Consider the following 24,896-nt stretch of genomic DNA (forward strand, 5'->3'; position numbering starts at 1 on the left):
AGTTTTTTATCATATTTATTTTAAAAATATTAGGGACACTTTTCTGTGCACTTGCGGTATTTACGTTACGTACATATTTTTCTTATACCGTAGATACCGGAGGAGGTGACGAAGCCGCGAACTTCACCAAGTTAGACTCCGACTACTCCGAACTAGGCAAGCATGTTTGAACTCTTGATACGATGAGTGTTTGTTGCATGTTTGCATTTAGGAGTTGCATGGCATGTTTATGAACATTTCTTTGAATGTTATATTTCATGCAAAGAAGTGGTAAGTGAGTTTCGGAAATCCATATGTTGTTGGATACACATGTGCATGGCCATGTGATGGCATGAGTATGGGTAAGATGGCATTGTTGTGGCATGCCAGTCTTATGCCAGTCTATTTGACTTCAGTGTCAACGTGAATCAAGTCACATTCCCATTCATTTCCTTTCCTGTACTGCCACATATTTTCCACAAGGAATATGGCTTAGTAAGTTACAAACCGTTTTCCTGGTACACACCAAATAGAGAGGCCGGGATGAGGGTTCCATGGCCCTGGATTAAAGCCCGTCATCCGGTCAGGGGGCATGGGTGTTTCCGGTTGGGACCGAGAGGGGGGCACCCCTTAGAGAGCGCATATAGAAATTTGATCCCATGCTATTCGAGGTTGTGACCTCCCCGTCTCAAAGTTTTTCTTGGACGTTGTCTAGGGTGATTCCTCGCTTCGTGAGGTGGAGTGGGTGTGTACTGGTTAAATGTGTTTCTACCGAAATACCGTAAACGGAACTAGTCCTTCGTGACTACGGAAATCCGTTGGTTGTGGACAGTTAGCACAAACTCTGCAGAGTCAAAAATCCTTTAAATCATCTTGTACATGTCCAAGTACTATGTTCATCTTATCTTGTCAAATGTCAGTCCCAGTAACAGAACTCCGGTAGACTACATGAGTGTTAAGTCCGATTAAAAGTTTATTCTTGTGGATGGAATAACCTGTTATTTACTTTTGATATAAGCCCTTTCTGTGATGTTGCTCAGACGTCCCACTGTGGCATGCTTGTTATTTATTTTCAATATAAGCCCTTTCTGTGATGTCGCTCAGACGTCCGACTGTGGCACGCTTGTTATTTATTTTCAATATAAGCCTTTTCTGTGATGTCGCTCAGACGTCCGACTGTGGCACGCTTGTTATTTATTTTCAATATAAGCCCTTTCTGTGATGTCACTCAGACGTCCGACTGTGGCACGCTTGATGTTTATTTTCAATAAAAGCCCTTTCTGCGATGTCGCCCAGACGTCCGACTGTGGCACGCTTGTCTTTTACTTTTTAGTATAAGCCCTTTATGTGGTGTCGCTTACACGCCCGACTGCGGCATGATTATTTCTTATTTTGTTTACCTTTCGAGGCGTCGCTCCAGACACCCGATCGGTTTTCAGTTGTTTGTTTTACTTACCAAGTCGTGTATTTTTTATTATTTGGATGAGCATCATTATTTTTGCTCATAACGCATTCATGCATGCATTTGTTATATCTTTTGTCCGAACTGTCTTGCGAGTACTTTCAAAGTACTCACATGGCTTGTTGATTTGGCCACATGTTGATGAAGGCGATCTCATGGATGAAGAGTTCGATAGCGAGTCCGACGCCTAGAGGAGTCCCAGTCAGTCCCGTGCGATCTTGGATTTGGTCACTGTATTATATCCGCTTCTGCTACCCCAGAAATAAATTCATCGAGCCTCACCTCGACGATCGATGAGCTGCCAGTTAGGAGCCAAGTTATCCACCACCACTTTTATCTCGACCTAGTAGCATGTCACCACACCCCTGTGTCATAACCGCCCTTATGTATAATATTGGCGTGTTTGTAATAAACTGTTCAGCATCCTCAGCTCAACCCTGTAATATATTTGATGCTACTGGTCTTCTGTATTCAAGTATTTGTCTACCAGTAAGGATAACTCTTCCTATACTGGAATCAAGAGATCGATTTCTCAATAAGTATTTTATTGAAAAACCGGTCGTGAAAAACTTGGTACTAGAGCCAGGCTGACTGTAGGAAGCCACTAGGTGCGATCGCTAATTGGTTATTAGCATGATAGAGTCTATTCATGTTTTTGCAAATGTAGTCATTTTTCTGACAGTCAGCATAAAATTTATGATCTGATCGTTCAGAATTTTTGCCTACTTTTGTAGATGGTTGACAACGTATGTGAGTTACAGATGTTCGCCAACATGCCTGAGGGGTTCGTCAAGCTCCTCTCCTTCGCCGTTCAGGTCACGATGGGGCCATCCGTGCGCCCAGTCTTCACACTTTACCCACACAAGATCAACGACACAGCCTCGCCATGCACCAGGCTGCGGTGCAATTCAAGGGAGGGCGTGCTGAGATACACCGCTTCCGGTTCTTGGGGAGAGCCATGCCTACAGAGAGGCATGCTATGCAGATGGATGCCCGTGAGGCGATAGCTCGTCTCCGGGATGTTCTTCCTGCAATGAAGACCCGTCGCTACCGCTACCTTCCATGCCACGTGCCATACACCTGTCACTACTCATTCTCTTGCCCTAGAGGAGAGTGAGACGAGGCCTTTGAGATGCTTGTCGAGTACCTTCGAGCCCTGGAGGCAGCCTTCGACAGCATGGTGGACGACCTCGTAGCTGCCCGCATGGACTCAGTCCATGGCTGTGCCACCAAGAGAAGGGAACTCCTGCACACCGCTCCACCGCTGACTTTCGTCTCGTCCTCAGCATCTCATTCACCTACCATTCTCGCCACTGCTCGTCGTCTGCCTACCACCGAGGAGTTCAACCAAGTTATTGCACCCACTCCCGTTCACTCTGCACCACTTATTGCGCCCACTCCTATTCGTGCTACTTCACTTATTGCGCCCACTCCTACTCGTGCTACTCCACTTATTGCGCCCACTCATATTCGTGTTACTCCGCCTATGGCAACCGCTCCAGCAGCTCAGCGCAGCGCTTCTCGTATGGAACCTATTAGCGAGGAGGAGGTTGAGTCCCCAGCCTCACTGCGTCTCACCCTCGGCAGGCCAAGGGAGATCCTCACCATCTCCGACTGAGTACGCTTAGCCGCCATGCGATGCATCGACTTGTGTGATATGTTTATATGTACATAGGTTGTGAGAAGTAGCTTGTTTGCGCATCATGTAGGGTCTGGAGAAGTGCACTAGTATCAATAACATGTCAGGATTATGTACGCATATCCTGAGTGATGTATTGTATAGTTATGCTCGCGTGTAAGATATGTAATAGTCCTTCTCCGCGCGCAAATCGTGTTTTTTCCTTGGAGCTTTTAAAATTTCCCGTTTGTGTGATTTTATTGACTTTTGCGACTCTCTTTCTTGTCTTACGAGTTTCACAAAATATATCCCTAGAGTGAAAGATGTCTCGTCCTTGGACACGCTCCATGCCAATCCCGCCAGCGGAAAATTATGGCACACCACGAAACCACAATTTCACTCAGGGACAGACAAGTCAACAGGACAGTGGAACAACATTTACCCAAGTGTGTCGTCTTTATGAACAGAGTCAGGAACAACACCAGGAAATGATGAACCAATTCATCAATATGGGAAATCACCATGGACAGTATCAGCAGCAATCCAAGTTATCTGAGTTACAGAAGATGCGTCCCCCAACATTTTCTCATACTGACAAACCTCTTGAGGCCGATGACTGGCTTCGAGACATGGAGAGAAAATTAGTTATTGCATAGTGTTCAGACCGTGAGAAAGTACTATATGCACCGCATTATCTCACGGGAGCAGCTGCATCGTGGTGGGAAAATTTCCTGCACATGCACCCCAATGAAAATGAAATAACCTGGGAGGATTTCAAGGAAGGTTTTCATGGGGCACACATTCCTAAAAGTGTTATGAAAATCAAGAAGAGAGAATTTGATGACCTCAAACAAAGGACCATGACAGTGTCAGAATACAACAGCCAATTTACTCTGCTGTCTCGCTACGCCAACGAAGAGCGTATGACCGAGAGCAAGAAGATGGAAAAATTCTTGGAAGGCGTGGCACCCGCACTTAAATGCGAGCTGGTTGTGCATACCTTTCCAGATTTTAAAACACTGGTGGATAAGGCCATTACTTTGGAAAATGAGCGACGCAGCTTGGAAGATTTCCGCAAACGCAAAAGGGACCAGTCTACTTTTGCTCGCAACCCCCGAAGCAAGACAGAATTTCAGAAAGGTGGGACACATAAACCCACACGAATAATTCATGCCCAATCAAGAATTTCCATGCAAGGGACAAGGAGTTCACATATCGCCCAGGCGTCACTTGCTACGCTTGTGGAGAAGAAGGGCACTATGCCAAGCAGTGCGCCAAGCCAAGGAACTCAACCCCAAAGCCTAACAATGGTGGCAATAATTCAACGCCCAAGCGAAACAATTTCAACCCCAATAACAACCACAGGAAGGGTCATCTGAACCACGTGACCAAAGAGGAAGCACAGAATGCCCCAGATATCGTACTCGGTATGTTCCCTGTCAACACAATACCTGCCATGGTTTTGTTTGATTCTGGAGCTTCTCACTCATTCATTTCAAAGAATTTTGCTTTGCAAAATAATTTTTCGATGTTCCCCTGGAAAAGTCCATGATCATCAAGTCCCCTGGGATTAAGCAAGTGACCCAGAATTACTGTCAAGGTGTGGTTATTGAATTTGAAGGATTGAAGTTTTACACCAACATTATCGTGTTGGAAAGTAAAGGACTGGATGTCATCCTAGGAATGGATTGGTTAACCACCAACAAAGGTTTTATTGACTGCTTCAACCGAACCGTAATTCTCACACACCATCACGGGAAGACAATAAAAGTTTCAGCCAAAGAGAGACAAATACCTCGGCAACCGAGATTAAACAAGGTGGACGTTTCTGAGCTGAACAAGGTTCCAGTAGTGTGTGAATTTCCAGACGTATTTCCAGAAGAACTACCAGGCATGCCACCAGACCGAGAGATAGAATTCAGCATTGAGCTAGCACCCGGAACCGCTCCCATTTACAAGAAACCATACAGAATGGCACCATCCGAGTTGGTAGAATTGAAGAAGCAAATAAAAGAATTATTGGAGAAAGGATACATACGAGCCAGTTCCTCACCTTGGGGTTCTCCAATTTTATTTGCCAAGAAGAAGGATGGGACACTGAGATTGTGTATAGACTATCGAGCCCTTAACATGGTCACAATCAAAAACAAATATCCAATGCCCCAAAAAATGATTTATTTGATCAGCTCGCTCAGGCCAAAGTCTTCTCAAAAATTGACTTGAGATCGGGATACCACCAATTAAAAGTGTGAACAGAAGATATTCCCAAGACAGCCTTCACTTCCAGATATGGACTGCATGAATTCACAGTAATGCCATTTGGGCTAACAAACGCTCCCGCATATTTTGTTCACCTCATGAACAAAGTATTTATGAAGTATATGGACAAGTTTGTTGTGGTATTCATCAATGACATTCTGATATACTCCAAGACACCAGAAGAGCACGTCGAACATCTCAGAGTTGTACTGGGAGAACTCAGGAAACATCAACTGTACGCCAAGTTCAGCAAGTGTGAATTTTGGCTAAGATAGGTGGGTTTTCTGGGCCACGTACTAACCCAAGAAGGTATTGCAGTAGACCCGGAAAAGGTCAAGGCCGTACTTGGCTGGAAACCACCAGCTAGCGTAACGGACGTACGAAGTTTCTTGGGAATGGCAGGCTATTATCGGAGATTTATTGAAGGATTATCCACCATAGCAAAGCCAATGACGCAGTTACTCAAGAAAGACAAGAAGTTTGAATGGACGGAAGCCTATGAGAAAAGCTTCCAAGAGCTAAAAAGGAAATTAACAACGGCACCAGTATTAATTGTGCCAGACATACACAAGAATTTTGAGGTATATTGTGACGCATCCCGGAAAGGCCTCGGATGCGTATTGATGCAAGAAGGCAAGGTAGTTGCGTATGTCTCCAGACAACTTCACAAGCATGAGGAAAATTATCCTACTCATGACTTGGAGTTGGCAGCAGTCATCCATGCACTCAAAGAATGGAGACACTTTCTACTTGGAAATCATTGTGAAATATACACAGACCATAAGAGCCTTAAGTATATTTTCACACAGCCGGAACTCAATTTACGGCAACGACGCTGGTTGGAGTTAGTGAAGGATTATGATGTTGGAATCCACTATCACCCCGGAAAAGCAAATGTAGTGGTAGATGCCCTTAGTCGGAATCCCAGCTCGGACAATGACAGTATACCACATTTGAGGCCAGAATTTCAACAGGAATTTGCCAAACTCAATTTAATAATGGTCACCGAAGGCAGTGTGTCGAATTTGGAAATACAGCCTACCCTGATAGAAAAGATTAAGGAGGCTCAGCATGGACACCCCAGCATTGATGGCATAAAAAGGAAAGTGAGTTTGGGCAAGGCCTCAAAATTCAACATAGACGAGCAGGGAATATTGTGGTACGGAGAAAGAATTTGCGTACCAAATATCAAGGACCTCAAACAACAGATTCTAGCTGAAAGCCACACCGCTCCGTATTCAATCCATCCTGGAGGGACAAAAATGTACAAAGACCTTCAGGAATTTTTTTGGTGGCACGGTATGAAGAGAGACATAGCCACGTTCATTGCATGTTGTGACTCTTGTCAACGCATCAAGGCCGAGCACCAGAAACCAGCCGGGCTATTACAGCCAAACAAGATACCCGAGTGAAGTGGGACGAGATTGGAATGGATTTCATTGTTGGACTACCCCGGTCACGACACGGAAATGATGCCATATGGGTCATAACCGACAAATTAACTAAGGTGGCACATTTCATCCCGGTGAAGACAACTCACACCACTCAGAGGCTGGCCAGACTTTATCTTGCCCATATCGTCTGCCTGCATGGAGTCCCAAAGACTATCATATCTGACAGAGGTACACGGTTCGTCTCTAGATTTTGGGATCACCTACAACAGGCACTGGGAACCCAACTAGCTTTCAGTACCGCATACCACCCCCAGACTGATGGGCAAACTGAACGCCAACCAAATTCTAGAAGACATGCTGAGAGCGTGTGTTCTCACCTACGGAAACAGTTGGGAAGAAAGCTTGCCATACGCAGAGTTCGCATACAACAACAGCTACCAGGCCAGCCTGCAAATGGCACCATTTGAAGTCCTATACGGCCAAAGATGCCATACACCGCTAAATTGGTCAGAGACCGGAGACAGCCATATCTTCGGCCCAGATATGCTCAAGGACGCTGAGGAAAAAGTTAAGATGATTAGGGATCGACTCAAGACAGCTCAGAGTCGACAAAAGAGTTATTACGATCAAAAGCATCGGGAAATCAGTTTTGAACCCAGAGAGTTTGTGTACCTAAGAGTTTCTCCTATGAGGGGTCTGCAATGATTCAAGGTTAAGGGAAAGCTAGCACCAAGATTCATCGGACCATTCTGTATAGTGGCCCGAAGAGGCACGGTAGCCTACCAGCTAGACTTACCCGAAGATTTATCCGATGTCCACAACGTGTTCCACATCTCGCAGTTGAGGAAGTACGTGAGCAACCCAGAGAAGCAAGTATCACATGAAAACATAGACGTGCAACCAGACCTCACCTACCGGGAGCGCCCAATAAAAATATTAGAGGAGTCTGAGAGGAGGACCCGATAGAAAACCATCAATTTTTCAGAGTTCAATGGAGCAATCACACCGAGAATGAAGCAACTTGGGAAAGAGAGGATTTTCTTCGGACTGAGCACCCACACCTGTTTGAGGATCAACTGAAATCTCGGGGACGAGATTTTTCCTAAGGGGGTAGGTGTTGTGACACTCCAAATTTTGTTGTTGTTTTTGTTTTCAGCAAAAGCCTTGCTTGGTTTGAAGAATGTCATAAAACCCTTCTTAAAAACCTCCCTTCTGAGTTTTTCTTCTCAAAAGCATTTCTTGGATTTAGTTTCTTCTAAAAAGAAAATCTTTTTGGTTTTGGGCTATTCTTTGGTTTTTATCCATTCTTGTTTTTACCATGCCTCTTGTGGTATCTCCCAAAAACCCCTCCTTCCTCTTTGGGACAATCCAAACATTCTGTCCCAACCAGTTAGAACCATTTTTGGTTTTATTTCATTTATTTCTTTCCCCAAAACAATTCTGTCCTTTATTTTGAGCCTAGGTGATTTGCAAAGCAAGTACCTTAATGCCTTTGAACTTTGATCTCAAATCAACTTCTCTGGATAGTCCCTAGCACCCACAACCTAGAATCATCAAGATCCACCCTTCTTCTTTTCAAAATTTTCAAATTTCAGTCTCTGCAAGTTTGGACCAGATTTGTCAAATTTGGTGAAATTCATATCTCCACTTATCCAAAAATTCCACCAAAATTCAGGCAGCCCCCAGTTGCAATGAGAGGCCACTCCACCAAAAATCAGCTCAAGGAAAAATCCCCACATGCCAAAATCATTCTGTCGAACACCTGGCCTGCACTGTTACTTTGCACTTTCAGAGAAATTAAGAGATTCAGAAGTTCAGTGTCGTCAGAGATCGGTCACCTGTCAACAGTGCGCCCTGGCGCGTTGCGCACGGCCTCTTCTCCCTGGCCGGAGCGCCGCACGCCCCCTTGGATGGATGCAGGCGTCGGTGGCGGCGAGCCTCGCCGGCGTTCGCAGTTTCTGTGGTGGCTGAGCCACCCGTGGTGGCCAGCGAGGGCCCGAGCCCGCTCGCCACACCACCTGTCGTCGCCCATCGTTCCCTGGCCCTCCGCGTGGCTCATGCACGCCAGCGCACTCCCGCGGCACCGTCGCCGTGGCCCGGCAAGCACAGGGCACGCCCTCTGCCGCCGACGGGCCCGCGCTGCCCCGTTTCGTCGAACAACCCCCAAAGCTTCTAATCCTAGCGTGTTTAGTGCCTAAATGGAGCCAGTAGACCTCCACGTTGAAGCTCAACCGCTAAACCACCCCGACCAAGCCCTGCGCCACCGTAACCTTCGCCGGAGAACTCCGTTCACGGCCATTACCTTGGATCGCCTATAAAAAGGGGCCCCGAGCTCGCCCTCGAGCACGCACCATCCCTGCACCTCCCCAACACTCCGCCAGGCCACTAGGAGGACCTCGAGGAGGTCTCCTCCCCCAACTCCGGCCGCCCCGTTCCGCCTCGGCCTCCACCTCGATTCGCTCCGGTGAGGCCGTCCCCGGCACCCAAACCTCGTTTGCAATCCCCTCGAGCACCCAGAAGACTAACTCCCACTTCAATTTGCCCTTCGCAGCACTCTCCGGCAAGAGCCAACCCCTCCCGAACCGCCGTCCGCCGGAGCCAGGGCCGCCGTCGACACAGTGCTCGCCAACGACCACCACCACCACCCGCCGACGCGTAATGATGCACTGAGCACGGAGGTACCACCCGATCCCCTTGCCTCGCCGTGGATCGCCGCCGGCGACCACCGCAGCTCTCGGGCGCCGATGAGCTCCGTCTCCCCCTTTTAAATTTTTAAACCTGACGGGTGGGACCCGCCTGTCAGTCTCTCATTTTTATTAAACGAACCGTTTTCTGAAAGCGTATTCTGGCAAAATGCGCTTTCCAGTTTGAATCGTTTTCTGGACTTTTCTGCTTAGCCCCCTGGGAAGTTTCAGTTTCATTACAGAGAGGTCCTTGGACAAAAACACTTATAATTTTTAAACAGAAAATGGTTTTTGAATGATTCTTTTTCTGTCATCTTTATTTTTCTATCTAGTTTTTTGTCATATTTATTTGAAAAATATTTGGGACAATTTTCTGTGCACTCACGGTATTTACGTTACGTACGTATTTTTCTTATACCGTAGATATCGGAGGAGGTGACGGAGTCGCGAACTTCACCAAGTTAGACTCCGACTACTCCGAACCAGGCAAGCATGTTTGAATTCTTGATATGATGAGTGTTTGTTGCATGTTTGCATTTAGGAGTTGCATGGCATGTTTATGAACATTTCTTTGAATGTTATATTTCATGCAAAGAAGTGGTAAGTGAGTTTCGGAAATCCATATGTTGTTGGATACACATGTGCATGGCCATGTGATGGCATGAGTATGGGTAAGATGGCAGTGTTGTGGCATGCCAGTCTTATGCTAGTCTATTTGACTTCAGTGTCAACGTGAATCAAGTCACATTCCCATTCATTTCCTTTCCTGTACTGCCACATGTTTTCCGCAAGGAATATGGCTTAGTAAGTTGCAAACCGTTTTCCTAGTACACACCAAATAGAGAGGCCGGGATGAGGGTTCCATGGCCCTGGATTAAAGCCCGTCATCCGGTCAGGGCGCATGGGTGTTTCTGGTTGGGACCGAGAGGGGGGCACCCCTTAGAGCGCGCGTATAGAAATTTGATCCCATGCTATTCGAGGTTGTGACCTCCCCGTCTTAAATTTTTTCTTGGACGTTGTCTAGGGTGATTCCTGGCATCGTGAGGTGGAATGGGTGTGTATTGGTTAAATGTGTTTCTACCGAAATACCGTAAATGGAACTAGTCCTTCGTGACTACAGAAATCCGTTGGCTGTGGACAGTTAGTACAAACTCTGCAGAGTCACAAATCCTTTAAATCATCTTGTACATGTCCAAGTACTGTGTTCATCTTATCTTGTCAAATGTCAGTCCCAGTAACAAAACTCCGGTAGACTACATGAGTGTTAAGTCCAGTTAAAAGTTTATTCTTGTGGATGGAATAACCTGTTATTTACTTTTGATATAAGCCCTTTCTGTGATGTCCCTCAGACGTCCGACTGTGGCACGCTTGTTATTTATTTTCAATATAAGCCCTTTCTGTGATGTCGCTCAGACGTCCGACTGTGGCACGCTTGTTATTTATTTTCAATATAAGCCTTTTCTGTGATGTCGCTCAGACGTCCGACTGTGGCACGCTTGTTATTTATTTTCAATATAAGCCCTTTCTGTGATGTCGCTCAGACGTCCGACTGTGGCACACTTGTTGTTTATTTTCAATAAAAGCCCTTTCTGCGATGTCGCCCAGACGTCCGACTGTGGCACGCTTGTCTTTTACTTTTCAGTATAAGCCCTTTATGTGGTGTCGCTTAGACGCCCGACTGCGACATGATTATTTCTTATTTTGTTTACCTTTCGAGGCGTCGCTCCAGACACCCGATCGGTTTTCAGTTGTTTGTTTTAATTACCAAGTCACGCATTTTTTATTATTTGGATGAGCATCATTATTTTTTGCTCATAACGCATTGATGCATGCATTTGTTATATCTTTTGTCTGAACTGTCTTGCGAGTACTTTCGAAGTACTCACCTGGCTTGTTGATTGGCCAGATGTTGATGAAGGCGATCTCATGGATGAAGAGTTCGATAGCGAGTCCGACGCCCAGAGGAGTCCCAGTCAGTCCCGTGCGATCTTGGATTTGGTCATTGTATTATATCCGCTTCCGCTACCCTAGAAATAAATTCATCGAGCCTCACCTCGACGCTCTATGAGCTGCCAGTTAGGAGCCAAGTTATCCACCACCACTTTTATCTCGAGCTAGTAGCATGTCACCACACCCCTGTGTCATAACCGCCCTTATGTATAATATTGGCGTGTTTGTAATAAATTGTTGAGCATCCTCAGCTCAACCCTGTAATATATTTGATGCTACTGGTCTTCTGTATTCAAGTATTTGTCTACCAGTAAGGATAACTCTTCCTATACTGGAATCAAGAGATCGATTTCTCAATAAGTATTTTTATTGAAAAACCGGTTTTGACAGAACTCCTTCAATAAGTTGAGTGAAACTTTGACGATCGACGTTGTGAAGATAAATTGGCTCCTTGGCAGGCTCTCGGTATATGGCTTCGACAAACATATCAACCTCTGGCAGGAATATGAGATGGTTGTGTGCAGAGGGCTGATAGTTGATAGCAGAGTGAAGCTTGATGAGGCACATTAACCATGGAGCACAAAACTTCAGACCAAGTATATCAGAGCCAGTTGCAACAAGTTGTCTGATTAAGAAATCCTGAGCATTGAAGCTGATGCCATTGAGAATATAGAAAACCAATGTCTTCATTGAGCCTTCAAGCTTTGCTGTAGAAGAATGTCCTTTGATGGGCCATAGAGTTTGCCTTATAATATGATAGATGGCGCGGGGTAGATACTCTAGGTCTTCAACAAAGAAGTCCTTTGGATATTCAGCATCTTGTGGCAGTGGCTTCATCATGCTCAACATTTGGCTCATATTGGGCTTAGGCTTCTGGAATATGCTCTCTAAAGTATTGCGATGAAGCTGACAACCAGGTTCATAAAGTTCACCTGGAATGGGCAGGGCAATAAGCTCAATGATATCAAGAGCTTTGGCTTCATGGTGTACATTGCCTGTCATCCACTCAAGGACCCAAGTTTTCGTATCCCTATTATAGCTTGAATGTGAAGAGTAGCATAGAATTGTAGCAGAAGCTCTTCATTCCAATGTTCTTTGTCAGTCACAAACTGCAGAAGGCCAGCATCTCTGAAGCAGTCTAGGGCTTCTTCCAAGCAGGGCAGTCCAGCAATGGCTTCACAGTCTAGACGCATATAAGGAAAAATGTGCCCTTGATTGTATAAGACACAAGAATAATAACTACGCTGCTCATAGCTCCAGAACCGATCAGATGAAATTCTTGGCCTTCAATATGGGTTCTTGGCACTATCAAAGAAGGTGTTGTGTTCAATGAAGCCATTCACATTGAACGATCCTGGCGAAGATGCAGTTCCTGGAAATCTTGGCAGCCTCGGTTTTGGCTTCTGGACCTGAGGCCTGTGCTCCACATGATAATCAAATTGAGGTTCGGGAGCAGGCGGAGGAACCAGAATCAGCCATTGAATAGTGACAAGCTCGCCTTGATAAAATGCTTGCTCAATGGTGTGAGGCCGTGAAGGTGGTACAAGAGCAGTGGCATTGACATGGGCTTCAGACTGCACATTGGTTACAGGTGCATCATTGGCTTCAGACACCATATTCACTGTAGGCGCCACATTAGATTCAGCCATGACAATGCCATTGGCTTCAGTAGTGTTGTTGGTGGCCGCCTTAGTATTTGCAACCTCCACTTGAGGAGCTAGAGGGTCGGGCACAAACTCGTTCTCCTTGAGAACAACTTCTTGATTGGTGGTGGGGGGGTGTGACAATTCACTCTTCTTCTTCACTGGGTTCTTGATGTTCTTTGGTTGTTGCAGCCGGTATGTCTTCAGCAGCCTTGGCTTCAGACTCAGAGACGTTCATAGATGGAGTGGCTTCAGGAAGCACTTGACGTGCTACTGAGTTGGGTTGCACTTCTCCTGCTAGAACGCTCGGCATAGCGACTTGTGGCCTTGGTCCTTTTTGAAGCCTATGGAATGCGAGCGACGCTTTTGGTGTGGGAGTTGGATGGACCACATAGTCATCATCATCAAGCACCGGAGTGGTGACTTGAGATGGGGGAGTACTGGGTGAACTTTGACTTGGAGTTTCTTGTTGGAGGCGATCAGCCCACGATGCATCCTGAGCGACTGGCGTCAAGGGACGACCAATGCTGATGATTTTGCTGTTCGTGAGAACAGGCGATGATACCTTTTGGTGCTCGATCTGAGGAAGAACTTCATCATCTTCCACATTGTCTTGGGGACCAATGTCTTCAGCTGCGGTGGGGTCAACATCTGGAACTACTTCAACTTCAGGAGCCTCTGTGAAAGCAGGCTCGTGAAGTACTAGTTGACGCTCTTGGTGGGGAGATGCAGGACGAGCAACTAAGAGGGGCTCGACAAAAAGGGCTCTGAGGGAGCAGCCCGATCCTTCTTCGAAGACTTTGTCTTCCGCTTCTTGGTCAGTGGTGCATCATCAGAGACATTTTTGTTCTTGCATTTCCTGGCTTCGGCCTTAGCTGCCCTTGTCTTCTTGAGTTCTGAAGCAACTATGGGGACCTTAGGCTTCGAGCCTATCATGCTGGCAGGGAAGACTATGCGAGGTGCTTCCCGTCCTGACGCCTCAGCTTGGGTCACGGTCGGTTTCTTATTTTTGGCAGCCATCTCGGGGTTGCTGCCTGGACGCCTAAGAGCCTTTCGCTTTTCAGCTTCATTGTGAGCCTGAACACATTATGCAGCGAGTTGTTTCATCCGTTCTCTTGAACCTTTTGCTTCTTCACGTTTCTTGTGAAACGCTTCCTTGAGGTCATGCAGCAGCTGCTTGAAGTTCTGAACATCAGTGACACTGAGCTTGGCCATGTGCTTCTTGAATTGAGCTTTTTCATAGTCAATCTTGTTCTTCAGCTCAACTATCTTCTGAGCCAGAGCTAGCTCATTTGCGATGGCACTGTGGAAGGAGACACTGATGCCAATGGGAAGTTGAAGATCATCAATACTGAGGCCCGGATTGGCAAACCACTCATCAATGAAGTAATTTAGGATGTCCACATCAAAGAGGGGAAGATCGTTGAATATTTCCACATCTTGTTTGCTCTTTATCAACAACTCAAGAACATTCTCACCAAGATCATCATCACTAGACAGATCAATGGCTTCATTCTTGTTCCTCAGAACAGCAACTGGGGTCAGTGCTTGAGCGGAACTCAGGATGGGCTTCTTCTTCTGTATAGACTTCTTGGTCTTCTTGGAGACGCGAGAGAGATCTTCATATTGCATACTGGATGCAGGAGGAGCAGTTGCCAATGGCTTCACACGTGAAGCTTTTGGTGCGACAGAGGGTTTTGTAACCTTTGACTTCTTCTGCTTCTGTGGTTTAGGAGGAGCTGGCGCTTCATCAGAATCTGCGTCATCAGCTGAGTGATCCACGATGCCCCCTTGAACTACAATGAGGCCTTCTAGGTTATAGAAGGGACCGATGACATTGGGATTGGCATCACGGGTGCCATCAGCCCGAGGAGCAAATGGACCGGGGTTGAAGTCAAGTCCAAATGCTTTCTTGTTCTTCATAGTAGAATCCTTGGCAAACTTGAAGCTGCACTTGAACAGATTGTCTTCATGACACCATAGCAGAGAATATGGTTCGGCATTCTCTGGCTGTGGTCCCCGAACCATGCAAAGGTAGAAGCCTTGATCAATGGCTTTGGACAGGGACTTGGGTTGAAGATTTTTGTATAAGATATCTCCCCAAGGTCGCTTGATGGCATTCTTCTCGGCATACTCAGCAGTGACGAATATGTACTTAAACCATTCCTCTGCCCAATATCTTCGAATCCATTAGGTTCGAGTTTTGCGTTCACCATAGGTTTCTTCAGGGTCTGTCTTGTACATTTCATACAGATCAGGTGGCAAATCTTTGGATGTATTCCCACGGTGCTGTCTTTCACCCTTTCTAGCTGACTTTTCCGTGGCCATGAAGTTTAAACTGAATGGCTTCAGAACTTGCAAAGGCTTCCGATGGCTGGTCAGACAGGAACTAGCTTCAGGAGAATTGATGTGACTCTGTAAGAACTCTGCAAATGAATGTAGACTATGAGAACCAAGGGATTCTCCCATGGACATGTACCTGTGACAGCATTAGAGGTGCGAGGGAAGGGGAAGAGGTCATTCTCAGTAGATTTTGAAGATAAATCAGTTTGAAGATATTGACCTCATAAAGCAAAGACATTCACTTATTTGTTGAGAGTTGGTTCCAGATTTGTACGAATCCAAGAATAGGTACAAGTGAGGAATCTAACTTGATGTGAAGCATAGGTGAATATGCTAGGCATTGATATGAGATGCAGAACATGATAGATTCAATAGTGTAAATATAGAAACCACTTTTGGTAGAGAAGGATGAATCTATCGATAAAAAAGGCAGTAAAAAGTAAGTTTTAATTACCACACAAAGAACTGCTAGACGGAACGGAGTAGGAGGCCGAGCAATTCAATCTCCCGTGCCCTAACTTGGCAATGGAAGACACCTATGATGGCGGCGGAGAAGACGAGATCCGCGGCCAGCGTGAGGACGACGTCAGTGAGGTCACGGCAGCTAAGCGCTTCGTCACCAGCGTTGTCAAGAGCTAGCGGTGGCGCTAGGGTTTGAGTGAGGTATAGAGGTGGAAGAGGGATTTTGACCGCGATGTGATGTGTATTTATAAGGAAAGGGACAGCACAACACAATTACAAAGGTGCCCCTGGTGGTTCACATTAGACGGACACGTGGCAAACATGCAACACATTGGAAGTTGTTCCATGTTCCCACGCATGCCTGGATTGTCGGGTGGTTGTTCTGGCTTCTCTGGTTTTCAGGCAATAAGGATGCAACATTAAAAATATATTAAATGTTTGTCAGATTGTCATCCGTTGACAAGGACTCGGAGAAGACAATTGACAGGCTTCAATAGAATGCATATGATTTGGACAGATAGAGTTGAGGAAGAAGCATAAAACAGGTTAGGGTCCGATCACATTCACTTACATCAAAAGATTCAAGAGTGAAGACATATCTATAAGTGAATGCTATAGAGGATAGAACACACACACACACACACACACACACACACACACACACACACAGATATATATATATATATATGTGTGTGTGTGTGTGTGTGTGTGTGTATGAACCAAATCAACATTGTGAAGATAAATTATGAAGACAAAATAATGCTGAAGACAATCCAAATGCGAAGACTTTGCAATTGTAACGCCAAGAGAAACACTTCAATAATAATTTTGGTGGTGGCATTACCCACCCTATAGGAAGTATTAGACCCAGACACGACACACAATTATCATGGTGCTCCGAAGTCAAATTCCACATTAATGTATTCACACTCAGAGGGTAAGTCTTCATTAATTGAAGATATACGTTACTTCATGTGTTGCACATCTAAGTCGTCAACATGCATAAGCGTTAGGATGTGTGTCCATTCACAGGACATTCGAGGATTCTAAGATATTTAGCTCACACCACAACTTGCAAACCTTTTCTCATCCAAGGGCTTAGTGAAGATATCTGCCAATTGCTCTTTAGTGTTGATGTGAATGATATCAATGTCTTCCTTGTTGACATGATCTCTGAGAAAGTGATGACGGATCTGAATGTGCTATGTCTTCGAGTGCTGAACTGGATTCTTGGAAAGCTTGATGGCGCTTTCATTGTCACAGAAGAGTGGCACATTCTTCGTGTTGATGCCGTAGTCCTTGAGAGTTTGCTTCATCCATAGAAGCTGAGCAAAGCACAATTCAACAACAATGTATTCAGATTCAGCAGTGGAGAGTGATACACAGTTCTGCTTCTTTGAAGACCAACATACAAGTGATCGACCAAGAAAGTGACATGTTCCTGAGGTGGACTTGCGATCAACCTTGTCACCAGCATAATCAGCATCAGAATACTCAATCAGATCAAATGTTGATCCCTTTGGATACCATAATCCTATCATTGGGGGTGTAAGCCAAATATCAAAGAATTCGCTTCACCACTAGGTGATGCGACTCCTTTGGTGCCGCTTGAAATCGGGCACACATGCAAACGCTAAGCATTATATCTGTCCTAGATGCACATAAGTAAAGTAAGGAACCAATCATGGAGCGGTATACCTTTTGATTGAACTCTTTACCATTGTTGTCAGGACCCAGATGACTTTTGGTTGGCATTGGCGTCGTGTATCCTTTGCAGTCTTGCATCCCAAACTTCTTTAGGCAGTCTTTGAGGTATTTCTCTTGTGATATGAAGATGCCATTTCTCTGCAGACGGATTTGAAGACCAAGGAAGAACTTCAGCTCACCCATCATGGACATCTGATATTTCTCTTGCATCATGTGCCCAAACTCATCGCTGTATCTCTTGTAGGTGCAGCCGAAGATAATGTCATCCACATAGATTTGGCACACAAACAGTTCACCATCGTATGACTTCGTGAGGAGTGTTGGATCTAGTGAACCAGGTTTGAAGCCTTTGCTCTTCAAGAAGTCTTTGAGCGTGTCATACCAAGCGCGAGGAGCTTGTTTGAGGCCATACAACGCCTTGTTGAGCTTGTACACCATATCAGGATGTTTTAGATCTTCAAAGCCAGGTGGTTGTGCAACATACACTTCTTCTTCAATCTTGCCATTGAGAAAAGCACTCTTCACATCCATTTGGTATAGAAGGATGTTATGATGGTTGGTATATGCAAGAAGTATGCGAATGGCTTCAATTCTTGCCACGGGAGCAAATGTTTCATCGAATTCAATCCCTTCTATTTGAGTGTAACCTTGAGCAACTAGACGAGCCTTGTTTCTGACAACTTGACCATGTTCATCTTGTTTGTTGCGATAGATCCATTTGGTGCCAATGATATTATGCTTGCGAGGATCAAGACACTTTACTAGTTCCCAGACATTATTCAGCTCGAACTGGTGAAGCTCTTCTTGCATGGCTTGAATCCATTCAGGTTCCATAAAGGCTTCAGCAACTTTCTTGGGTTCTGATATAGAGACAAATGCAAAGTGCCCACAGAAATTTGCTAGTTGTGTTGCTCTTGAACGAGTGAGTGGACCAGGTGATGGGGTCGTGTACCTAGGGTAGGGTCATGACCTGATCTAAGTACCTTACCCAAGGACACCCTTAGAAGAGGTCGCCTTCCAGTCGACCATCGAAGGACTCACTCGACTGCATTGAAGGACTCGACCACGAAGACTCACTCGACCACCAGGAGGTCAAGAGACACTCTGCACTGCAACGCCCTGTAATTAAGTAGGCTTTATGATAGTAAAGACACTTTATGTGGGGCGTTTCCAGTAACGCCCCAGACTTAACTCACCTTAAACCCTCTCCTACGTGGGCTGGCTGGGGTCCTGGCGCACTCTATATAAGCCACCCCCTCCACAGGTAGAAGGGTTCGGCATCTTGTAACTCATATACTCATAATCCACTCGACCGCCTCCGGGCTCCGAGACGTAGGGCTATTACTTCCTCCGAGAAGGGCCTGAACTCGTACATCCTTTGTGTTTACAACCTCTCCATATCTAGGACCTTGCCTCTCCATACCTACCCCCCACTCTACTGTCAGGCTTAGAACCACGACAGTTGGCGCCCACCGTGGGGCAGGTATTTTAGCGATTTTGTGGAGAAGTTGCGATTCTTCCGAGTACTTTCATCATGGTGTCTGCTGGAGTTTTGGTCGAAGGTCGAGAGATCTGTCTCGGCACTCTCACCTTCATCGCCGACGACTCCGCCTGGCTCCAGGAGGCTCCACTCGACGTTGATGCGCTCCCCGTCTGCGGTGCGACGCATTTTCGCGCATGTGTCCGCGGCGTTCTGCTCCGGCAACCGTCGACTCCATATCGGACGACTCCTCCATCGTCCACCCTCCCGGTCTCCCGCCAGCGCAAGTGCTCGGGCCGGTCGAGGCTTCAGCGATGGGTGAGGCACGCGGTGGCTCGCCAATCGGCCACCACCCAAGTTGCGGCAATCAAGCCCGACGAATCCCTCTACGGCTTGTTCGATCTGTCGACTGGCTCCGTAGAGACTACATCCGAGTGCGATAGCAGTGATCCAGCGGCGGAAATCTTGATGGTCGACGGGCCCCGCAGTCCCCCTGGCTTCGCCCGTGATGGTGGAGCAGGTGACGGAGGCGACCCCGCACGAGGCCACGAAGAGTACCAGCCCGAGCCACTCGACTCTCTGCAAAGAGAGGAACTTCGCCGCAGGAACGTGGAAGCCCTGCGTACTCCCATCGCAGGAGAGACCCCCGAGGCTCGTGCCTTGGAGGAGGCACATCTGGCCAATTTGGCCGAACGCACTCGACTGGAGAATCTTCAGCGAGCACTCGACGAGCGCGCGCGACAACGAGTTCCCGACACCAGTCGACGCCAACTCTTCCCGCTGACTCAGGTATATCGAACCCCAATCCAGAATTTAGCAGCTGCGACCCGTATAGCAGAGTCCATCCAGCCTTCGCAGTCAGAAGCTGGCAGAGGTTTGCTGCAGATCAGGGATCTGCTCCGGGCAGCAGGAGATCAGAATTCAGCCGTGTCTCAGTCGCGCAACAGAATTCACAGTCGATCCGTCACTGCGAATACGGTTCAGTCGGCTCACAGCCCCAGATCGCCTCCGCGGCGTGAGGGGCACGAGAATTGGCGAGGCCAATATGGTGACCGACTCGACCGAGATGATAGGCGTCGAGTGCCCCATTCCCCTCCGAGGGGTGGGTCTTACGCTCCTCGGCAGCAAGATGACAGGCGTCAGTACAGTACAGGGCGAAGGGTTCCAGTCGACCCCAGAGAACCAGGCTTCAACGCGCGATCCATTATCGTGCAAGGTTTGGTCGACCGGAACAGAGCCCATCGAGGTGGACTCGACAGAGATGCACCCACAAGCAGTCGAGTGCATGTTTCTGGTCCTGAATGTTTCAGCAGAGCTATCAGAGCCACAGTTATCCCTCCCAATTTCAGGTTGGCAACAGGAGTCAGCAAGTTCACTGGTGAGTCTAAGCCTGAAACTTGGCTTGAAGACTACCGAGTGGCAGTTCAGATTGGTGGTGGGAACGACGAGGTGTCCATGAAGCATTTGCCCCTCATGCTGGAAGGTTCTGCCAGGGCATGGTTGACTCAATTACCTCCTAGCAGCATTTACACTTGGGAAGATCTGTCCCGAGTGTTCGTCAGAACGTTTGAAGGAACTTGCAAGCGACCAGCTGGATTGACAGAGTTGCAAGTCTGCGTGCAGAAGGCTAATGAGACTCTCAGAGAGTATATTCAGAGGTGGATCACTTTACACCACACTGTGGAGAATGTGTCTGATCATCAGGCAGTCTGCGCCTTCAAAGATGGTGTCAAGAACAGAGAACTGAGTTTGAAGTTTGGTCGAACCGGTGACATGACCTTGAGTCGGATGATGGAGATTGCTACCAAGTACGCCAACAGCGAAGAAGAAGACCGACTCCGAAGCGGCAAGCACAAGCCGAGTCAGTCGGAAAAAGGAAACACCAGTCGGAAACAGAAGCAGAAGGCTGAACCGGCAGCTCCTGGAGAGGCTCTGGCCGTGACTCAGGGAAAGTTTAAGGGGAAACCAAAAGGATCCTGGAACCCCAAGAAGGTAAAGGATAAAGAAGGGAACGACGTAATGGATATGCCATGTCACATCCACACGAAGAAAGACGAAGAGGGGAATATCATCTACCCGAAGCACACCACTCGCCAGTGTCGACTCCTCATCCAGCAGTTTCAGGGAAAACAGTCTAAGGACAAGGAGAAGGAGTCGGACAAGGCTGAAGACAAAGAGGACAGTGAGGAAGGGTATCCTCATATCAACTCCACTCTGATGATCTTTGCGGATGTGGAAAGCAGGAGTCGACTGAAAGTCATTAACCGAGAGGTGAACATGGTTGCCCCAGCAAAAGCAAATTATCTGAAATGGTCTCAAATACCCATCACATTCGACCAATCTGATCACCTGACTCATATTGCCACCCCTGGGAGGCAAGCTTTGGTGGTCGATCCAGTTGTCGAAGGCACTCGACTGACAAAGGTGCTGATGGATAGTCGGCGGTCCGCCGTCCAGAAGAGAAAAGCCATTGGTGAAGAAGTGGCTCGACTGTTGGCGGCAAGATTTATCCGAGAGATATACCACTCCGAGTGGCTCGCTAATGTCGTCATGGTTCCTAAGAAGGACAAGTCGCTCCGAATGTGCATTGATTTCAAGCACATCAACCGGGCCTGCCCGAAAGATCATTTTCCTCTCCCTCGCATAGATCAAATTGTTGACTCGACCGCGGGATGCGAGAGGCTGTCTTTTCTAGATGCCTACTCCGGGTACCACCAGATCCATCTGTACGGACCCGACGAGGTAAAAACAGCTTTCATCACTCCATTCGGGTGCTTCTGCTATATCACCATGCCATTCGGTCTCAAGAATGCCGGAGCCACATTTATGCGAATGATTCAGAAGTGTCTACTCACTCAAATCAGTCGGAATGTGGAAGCTTATATGGATGATATTGTTGTCAAGTCACGAAAAGGTTCCGACCTGCTCGCTGATCTCGCCGAAACATTTGCCAACCTCAGAAGATATGATATCAAGCTCAATCCATCAAAGTGCACATTTGGAGTTCCTGGTGGCAAGTTACTCGGTTTTCTCGTTTCCGAACGGGGAATCGACGCTAACCCAGAGAAGATTGGCACTATTCTCCGAATGAAACGCCCTGTGCGAGTGCACGATGTCTAGAAGCTTACTGGATGCTTGGCCGCATTAAGTCGATTCATCTCACGACTCGGTGAAAAGGCATTGCCTCTTTACCGACTGATGAAGAAGACAGACAAGTTCGAGTGGACTCCAGAAGCTGATGCAGCGTTTGCCGAGCTAAAAGCTCTGCTCTCCACCCAGCCGGTGCTTGCTGCTCCAATCAGCAAAGAGCCTCTGTTGCTCTATATCGCAGCCACAGGACAAGTCGTCAGTACTGTGCTTACGGTCGAGCGGGAAGAAGAAGGAAAAGCTCTCAAAGTTCAGCGCCCAGTGTATTATTTGTCTGAAGTCTTGACTCCATCCAAGCAGAGATATCCTCATTATCAGAAGCTTGTGTATGGAATATACATGACCACAAAGAAGGTTGCTCATTATTTTTCTGATCATTCCATCACAGTCGTCAGCGACGCTCCACTATCAGAGATTTTGCACAACAGAGATGCAACTGGTCGAGTGGCCAAATGGGCGATTGAACTTCTTCCCCTTGATATCAAGTTTGAGGCAAAGAAAGCCATTAAGTCCCAGGCAATAGCAGATTTCCTCGCCGAGTGGATTGAACAACAGCAGCCAACTGAAGTTCACTCGGAGCATCGGACCATGTTCTTTGATGGCTCTAAGATGTTGAATGGTTCCGGTGCTGGGGTTGTCCTGGTTTCCCCCAGAGGAGATAAGCTCAGATATGTGCTCCAGATTCACTTTGATTCCTCCAACAATGAGGCAGAATATGAGGCTCTTTTATATGGGTTACGCATGGCCATTTCACTCGGCGTCCGTCTCCTGATGGTCTATGGCGACTCGGATTTAGTGGTCAACCAGGTGATGAAAGAGTGGGACGTGAGAAGCCCAGCCATGACTGGATACTGCAGTGCAGTGAGGAAGCTGGAAAAGAAGTTCGAGGGGTTGGAGCTCCATCATATACCCCGACTGAAAAATCAAGCAGCTGATGATTTAGCAAAGATAGGTTCCAAGAGAGAAGCCATTCCGAGTGGTGTGTTCTTGGAGCATATACACACTCCGTCAGTCAAAGAAGATCCTTTCACCGAAGAAACTCCACAGCCCAAGAGTGCCACAGATCCGACTGAGGTCGAAGTCCCAGCGGTGGTCGACTTAATCATGGAGGTCTTGGTGGTCATTCCCGACTAGACAGTTCCATATGTCGCGTATATCCTGAGAAAAGAGCTTCCGGAGGATGAGGAAGAGGCTCGACAGATCGTCCGTCGATCTAAGGCCTTTACCGTAATCAAAGGACAATTATACAGAGAAAGCGCGACTGGAGTTGGTCAGAAGTGCATAACACCAGAAGAAGGTCGACTCATCCTCAATGATATCCACTCGGGGACCTGTGGTCATCATGCGTCCTCTCGGACCATCGTGGCCAAAGCATACCGAGCCGGATTTTACTGGCCAAAGGCGAATGAGATGGCAAAAGAGATAGTGGATAAGTGCGAGGGATGTCAGTTCTACTCGAATATGTCGCACAAGCCTGCGTCAGCTCTGAAGACCATCCCACTCGTCTGGCCTTTTGCAGTATGGGGACTGGACATGGTCGGTCCTTTGAGAACAGGACGAAGTGGCTTCACACATGTACTGGTGGCAGTCGACAAGTTCACCAAGTGGATCGAGGCCAAACCAATCAAGAACCTTGACACCGGTACTGCTGTTAGCTTCATCAGGGAACTAATATTCAGATATGGAGTCCCGCACAGCATCATTACGGATAATGGATCGAACTTCGACTCGGAGGAATTCAGAGATTTCTGCAACTCCCAAGGCACACGAGTCGACTATGCTTCAGTCGCCCATCCGCAGTCGAATGGACAAGCAGAGCGAGCTAATGGACTGATTCTTAAGGGATTGAAGCCCCGACTGATGCGTGATCTCAAACACGCGGCTGGAGCTTGGGTCGACGAACTTCCCTCAGTGCTTTGGGGGCTGCGGACCACACCTAATCGGTCGACCGGAAGAACTCCATTCTTCTTGGTCTACGGAGCTGAAGCAGTCTTGCCGAGTGATCTTCTCCACAATGCTCCTCGAGTTGAAATCTACAACGAAGCAGAGGCTGAACAAGCGCGGCAGGACGCAGTCGACCTTTTAGAGGAAGAAAGGGAGATGGCTCTGATCCGGTCGACCATCTACCAACAAGATTTGCGTCGTTTCCATGCCAGAAATGTGAGAGGTCGAGCCTTCCAGGAAGGAGATTTACTTCTCCGAGTGGATCAGCACAAACCACACAAGCTTGCCCCTTCTTGGGAAGGTCCCTTTATCGTCACCAATGTTCTCCACAACGGGGCGTACCGTCTTTACAACGTCGAGCACAATATCGACGAGCCCCGAGCTTGGAACGCGGAACTACTCCGCCCATTTTATACTTAAGTTCTATCACTCGGATGAGTTGCAATAAAGTACTTCTGTAGTTCATGGACCTCAAAATAATAGTGTCATAGTTCCTCCATAATTTCTGTCACTTTTTATTTTTGTCCAATAAAATTCCCCCTCAGTGGGTGACTTAGCTGCGAATCCGTTTCGCCTAAGTTTGTAAAAATCCTACCGAGTGGTGAGCCAGACTCCCACTCGGAGGCTTAGCTGCGAATCCGTTTCGCCTAAGTTATCAAAATCCTACCGAGTGGTAAGCCAGACTTCCACTCGGAGGCTTAGCTGCAGTCCAAGGACTCGCCTAAGTTTGTCAAAATCCTACCGAGTGGTAAGCCAGACTTCCACTCGGAGGCTTAGCTGCAGTCCAAGGACTCGCCTAAGTTTGTCAAAATCCTACCGAGTGG

The sequence above is a fragment of the Triticum dicoccoides genome, chromosome 6B, assembly GCF_002162155.2.
Source record: "Triticum dicoccoides isolate Atlit2015 ecotype Zavitan chromosome 6B, WEW_v2.0, whole genome shotgun sequence".
NCBI lineage: Eukaryota > Viridiplantae > Streptophyta > Magnoliopsida > Poales > Poaceae > Triticum > Triticum dicoccoides.